Genomic DNA, 6,000 nt, shown 5'->3' with positions numbered 1-6,000 from the left:
TTCATCTGGACAGCACTACTATCCCCACCATTCATCTGGACAGCACTACTATCCCCACCATTCATCAGGACAGCACTACTATCCCCATCATTTATCAGGACAGCACTACTATCCCCACCATTCATCTGGACAGCACTACTATCCCCACCATTCTTCAGGACAGCACTACTATCCCCACCATTCATCAGGACAGCACTGCTATCCCCACCATGTGATGTGTTCCTCCATGTGGCAGTTGTTTGGCTCTGTCATTACAGGGGCAGCCCCCGGGCCCTCACCCAGCTCTAGTCCCGCTGTCCCCGGCTCTGGCCGCTGTACACACCACACTCCGAGCACAACATATAACACCCACTTTATCCCATGGGTTTCCATGTGAATCTAATGCAATTACCAAACCACTCCCTCAAGCAATCAGCGATCTTTCCTCAGTGATAGACGTCAGCGTCGCCCTATCAGCAAAAGCCTGGGGTGTGTTATATCATCGCTGGACATAAGAGGAATATTAGATGACGTCATCATCCTGATGACCAATCAGTGATCGGTAGGGGAGGTACTATTTTTATAAGACCAATGAGAGGTCGTTGGGTGGAGCTTGGTGCAGCTATCACGTTGATCTCTATGTGAAGTTGGGAGTCCGGTGGTGATCGGGAGTGGTGACTGTGGCAGGAGCTGAAGTCCCGGGACGGTGCGGATATACCGGTGGAGGCGGCACTGGTCCACGGCTGCCACTTCCTGGGCGGTGAGAAAAAGGCGCTGCGTTGTGACAGGTAAAGCGCAGTGTGTAGCCTGCTACCGTACAGCACAGTACCGCACAGTACAGTATAGTCCCGCACTGCACAGTATAGTCCCGCACTGCACAGTATAGTCCCGCACAGTACAGTATAGTCCCGTACAGTATAGTCCCGCACAGTACAGTATAGTCCCGCACAGTACAGTATAGTCCCGCACAGTACAGTATAGTCCCGCACAGTATAGTCCCGCACAGTATAGTCCCGCACAGTACAGTATAGTCCCGTACAGTACAGTATAGTCCCGCACAGCACAGTATAGTCCCGCACAGTACAGTATAGTCCCGCACAGTATAGTCCCGTACAGTATAGTCCCGTACAGTACAGTATAGTCCCGTACAGTACAGTATAGTCCCGTACAGTACAGTATAGTCCCGTACAGTATAGTCCCGCGCAGTACAGTATAGTCCCGCGCAGTACAGTATAGTCCCGCGCAGTACAGTATAGTCCCGCGCAGTACAGTATAGTCCCGCGCAGTACAGTATAGTCCCGCGCAGTACAGCATAGTCCCGCACAGCATAGTCTCGCACAGTATAGTCCCGCACAGTATAGTCCCGCACAGTATAGTCCCGCGCAGTATAGTCCCGCGCAGTACAGTATAGTCCCGCGCAGTACAGTATAGTCCCGCGCAGTACAGTATAGTCCCGCGCAGTACAGTATAGTCCCGCGCAGTACAGTATAGTCCCGCGCAGTACAGTATAGTCCCGCGCAGTACAGTATAGTCCCGCGCAGTACAGTATAGTCCCGCGCAGTATAGTCCCGCGCAGTATAGTCCCGCGCAGTATAGTCCCGCGCAGTATAGTCCCGCGCAGTATAGTCCCGCGCAGTATAGTCCCGCGCAGTATAGTCCCGCGCAGTATAGTCCCGCGCAGTACAGTATAGTCCCGCGCAGTACAGTATAGTCCAGCGCAGTACAGTATAGTCCAGCGCAGTACAGTATAGTCCCGCGCAGTACAGTCCCGCGCAGTATAGTCCCGCGCAGTATAGTCCCGCGCAGTATAGTCCCGCGCAGTATAGTCCCGCGCAGTATAGTCCCGCGCAGTATAGTCCCGCGCAGTATAGTCCCGCGCAGTATAGTCCCGCGCAGTATAGTCCCGCGCAGTATAGTCCCGCGCAGTACAGTATAGTCCCGCGCAGTATAGTCCCGCGCAGTACAGTATAGTCCCGCGCAGTACAGTATAGTCCCGCGCAGTACAGTATAGTCCCGCGCAGTATAGTCCCGCGCAGTATAGTCCCGCGCAGTATAGTCCCGCGCAGTACAGTCCCGCGCAGTATAGTATAGTCCCGCGCAGTATAGTATAGTCCCGCGCAGTACAGTATAGTCCCGCGCAGTACAGTATAGTCCCGCGCAGTACAGTATAGTCCCGCGCAGTACAGTATAGTCCCGCGCAGTATAGTCCCGCGCAGTATAGTCCCGCGCAGTATAGTCCCGCGCAGTATAGTCCCGCGCAGTATAGTCCCGCGCAGTATAGTCCCGCGCAGTATAGTCCCGCGCAGTATAGTCCCGCGCAGTACAGTATAGTCCCGCGCAGTATAGTCCCGCGCAGTATAGTCCCGCGCAGTATAGTCCCGCGCAGTATAGTCCCGCGCAGTATAGTCCCGCGCAGTATAGTCCCGCGCAGTACAGTATAGTCCCGCGCAGTACAGTATAGTCCCGCGCAGTACAGTATAGTCCCGCGCAGTACAGTATAGTCCCGCGCAGTACAGTATAGTCCCGCGCAGTACAGTATAGTCCCGCACAGTATAGTCCCGCGCAGTACAGTATAGTCCCGCGCAGTACAGTATAGTCCCGCGCAGTACAGTATAGTCCCGCACAGTACAGTATAGTCCCGCGCAGTATAGTATAGTCCCGTACAGTATAGTCCCGCACAGTACAGTATAGTCCCGCACAGTATAGTATAGTCCCGCGCAGTATAGTATAGTCCCGCGCAGCGCAGTATAGTCCCGCGCAGCGCAGTATAGTCCCGCGCAGCGCAGTATAGTCCCGCGCAGCGCAGTATAGTCCCGCGCAGCGCAGTATAGTCCCGCACAGCGCAGTATAGTCCCGCGCAGCGCAGTATAGTCCCGCGCAGTACTGTATAGTCCCGTACAGTATAGTCCAGCGCAGCGCAGTATAGTCCCGCGCAGTATAGTCCCGCGCAGTGCAGTATAGTCCCGCGCAGTGCAGTATAGTCCCGCGCAGTGCAGTATAGTCCCGCGCAGCACAGTATAGTCCCGCGCAGCGCAGTATAGTCCCGCGCAGCGCAGTATAGTCCCGCGCAGCGCAGTATAGTCCCGCGCAGCGCAGTATAGTCCCGCGCAGCGCAGTATAGTCCCGCGCAGTATAGTCCCGCGCAGCACAGTATAGTCCCGCGCAGTACTGTATAGTCCCGTACAGTATAGTCCCGCACAGTATAGTCCCGCGCAGTGCAGTATAGTCCCGCGCAGCGCAGTATAGTCCCGCGCAGCGCAGTATAGTCCCGCGCAGCACAGTATAGTCCCGCGCAGCACAGTATAGTCCCGCGCAGCACATTATAGTCCCGCGCAGCACATTATAGTCCCGCGCAGCACATTATAGTCCCGCGCAGCACATTATAGTCCCGCGCAGCGCAGTATAGTCCCGCACACTCGCAGTATAGTACCGCGCAGTGCAGTATAGTCCCGCGCAATACTGTATAGTCCCGTACAGTATAGTCCCGTGCAGTATAGTCCCGCGCAGTGCAGTATAGTCCCGCGCAGTGCAGTATAGTCCCGCGCAGTGCAGTATAGTCCCGCGCAGTGCAGTATAGTCCCGCGCAGTGCAGTATAGTCCCGTACAGTACAGTATAGTCCCGTACAGTATGGTCCCGCACAGTACAGTATAGTCCCGCACAGTACCACACAGCACCGTACAGAATAGTACCACACAGCCACACAGCATAGTCCCGCACAGCACAGTACCACACAGCACAGTACAGCATAGTCCCGCACAGTACAGCATAGTCCCGCACAGTACAGCATAGTCCCGCACAGCATAGTCCCGCACAGCATAGTCCCGCACAGCATAGTCCCGCACAGTATAGTCCCGCACAGTACAGTATAGTCCCGTACAGTATAGTCCCGCACAGTACAGTACAATATAGTACCGCACAGCCTCTTGTGTTACTGCTGTGTTCTCTTATCCATTACTGCTGCTCACTATTATTTCTTCTCCCATTACTTATCCCTCCTAGTGACTCTCAGGGTATGTGCACACACTGCGGATTGGGGTGCGGATTTGGCCGCGCGTATTTTGTAAAATCTGCAGGTCAAAATACCTGCGGATTGCTCTGCGGTTTTGCCCTGCGGTTTTTCATCTCCACAATGAAGGAGATGGCAAACCGCAGCGGAATCCACAGAAAGAATTGACATGTCAATTCTTTCTGCGGTTTAGAAACCGCAGCAAAACCGCGCGGAAAATTCTGCAGCGTCTGCACAGCGTTTTTTAATATCCATAGGATATTACGGTACTGTACACCGCAGCAGAATCCGCAGCGTGTGCACACAGCCTCACTGTTCTTTATATTAGTACCAGGTCTTTTGCTGTTATTATATTTCTACATTGCTACAATACTTGTATCTTCCATTATTTCTCAGGAAATGCCTGCATAGCTAGTCCACCATTTCCAGAAAGGAAACATGCCAACGATTCGCCTTTCTGGCACTCTTTCCTCAGTACAGTGATGAAGCTTGATTTCCCGAGCATCAGATGAAGGATTGGGGTGTAAGGGCGCCGTACACAGTAGACAGTAACTGAAGTCTGCTGTCGGGTTCCCGCGTAGCAGAGTCTCGCTCTCCGCCTGAATGGCTGGCTGGTCAGCGCCCATCCGTATTGAGTGTCTGTGATGCCAACAATGACCTTTGTGTAACAACGGCAGCGTTTCTGATTAGTGGAGCTGTAATTTTCTCCATTAGTGCTGTGCGAGCTGCTGAGGTCATTGACGAGGATAATTAGGATAATTACATCTGCAACGTGTCCTCCATGCTGTTTGTGTATTAGTGCCGGTGCTGCCGAGCAGTGAAGCGGTTACTGTACTGCCTAATGGCCCCACGTGCCCTGTAATGGGGGCGGCCAGCCCCCTTCGTCCCTTGTATGAATGTAGGCTTTCGATGATATCGCAGGACGAGGGCAATGGTAGAGGAACGTGCATCCGGTCTCCTTTCCCCTCTGAAAGGACTGTTTATGGATTTGACCCCAATCTACATCATTAAACCTTCTGGCGGTTTTGAGTTACTGGGGTGCGTTTATTTTAACAGGGGGAAATAGAATTAACTTTTGTCTCTTCAGAGAGGAAGAGGACTGGAACTCAAGCGCCAAGTATTAGAAGCAGCAATCCTAAAAGTCAATATCGCCTTTACCACTGAGACCCCAGTCCAGAGCCTCTCACCTAGCCAATTCAGATCTCTTTCTTTGCACTGATGAGGGTCAACACCCCGAAACACCATGTCTGCAAATTGAGATTCTGGTTTGACTTTTATCCTAAGGCCGGGATCACACATGCGAGGAATACAGCCGAGTCTTGCATGTTAATACCCAGGACTTGGATCGGAGCGTGCGGCCGCATAGCAATACATGGAGCCGCACGCTCCGCTCCTGAGTGCTGGCGGCAGTGCTGGGTATTAACATGTGATACTCGACCGTATTCCTCGCATGTGTGATCCCGGCTTAGCTATATTGCAAGGCTCGTTAAAGTGTCAATAGTCACTTATAGGATTGCTACTTCCTATTGGTGGCGCTAGAGTTCTAGTCCTCTTCCTCTCTGAAGAGACTACGCCCATATTTAATTTCCCAGAGGAGCATCCATGGCTAAGGCCACGATCACAGGTTCAGCCTTCTACTTCAGGATTTGTAAGCCAAAACAAGGAGTTTTTCAGAAATCCAGAAGTGGTGACATGTTTCTATTATACGGTACTTTTCCTCTGATTGTTCCTCACCTGGTTTTGGCTTACTGATGAGAAGTGCCAGTGTGCAATAAAAACATGCAGCACTTCATTCATAAGAATGTAGAGTTCAATCCATAATGAATGATGGAATACCAAAAATAAATCACCTAAAGGTATAAAAAGTTCTTAATCAATGTAAGAATAATAAAGGGATTAACAAACCCATAAAACCAGCGTGCCCCTCTTGTCCTCCACCTCCCCCTCTAACATGTTTCCTCAGGGGGTGGTGATGTTGCCTTAGTGGCGGTTTGTCTTTTTTGGATCATGTCTG

At 52.3% G+C, this 6,000-nt stretch overlaps 1 protein-coding gene across 2 annotated transcripts in view; it reads left to right on the top strand.

The window, feature by feature from the left end:
* Positions 1 to 609: 609 nt before the first annotated feature.
* The window catches only part of LOC141095335 (period circadian protein homolog 2-like), a 112,559-nt gene continuing 107,168 nt past the window's right edge, over positions 610 to 6,000 (top strand). For both annotated transcript variants that reach the window (XM_073581307.1, XM_073581308.1), the window contains exon 1: positions 610 to 767. The gene's annotated coding sequence lies outside the window, so the exon portion shown is untranslated. The remainder of the gene's footprint in view (positions 768 to 6,000) is intronic.

The sequence above is a fragment of the Dendrobates tinctorius genome, unplaced genomic scaffold (assembly GCF_039654945.1).
Source record: "Dendrobates tinctorius isolate UK_male_01 unplaced genomic scaffold, ASM3965494v1 ptg000069l, whole genome shotgun sequence".
NCBI lineage: Eukaryota > Metazoa > Chordata > Amphibia > Anura > Dendrobatidae > Dendrobates > Dendrobates tinctorius.
This window is presented reverse-complemented; position numbering and strand designations above follow the sequence as displayed.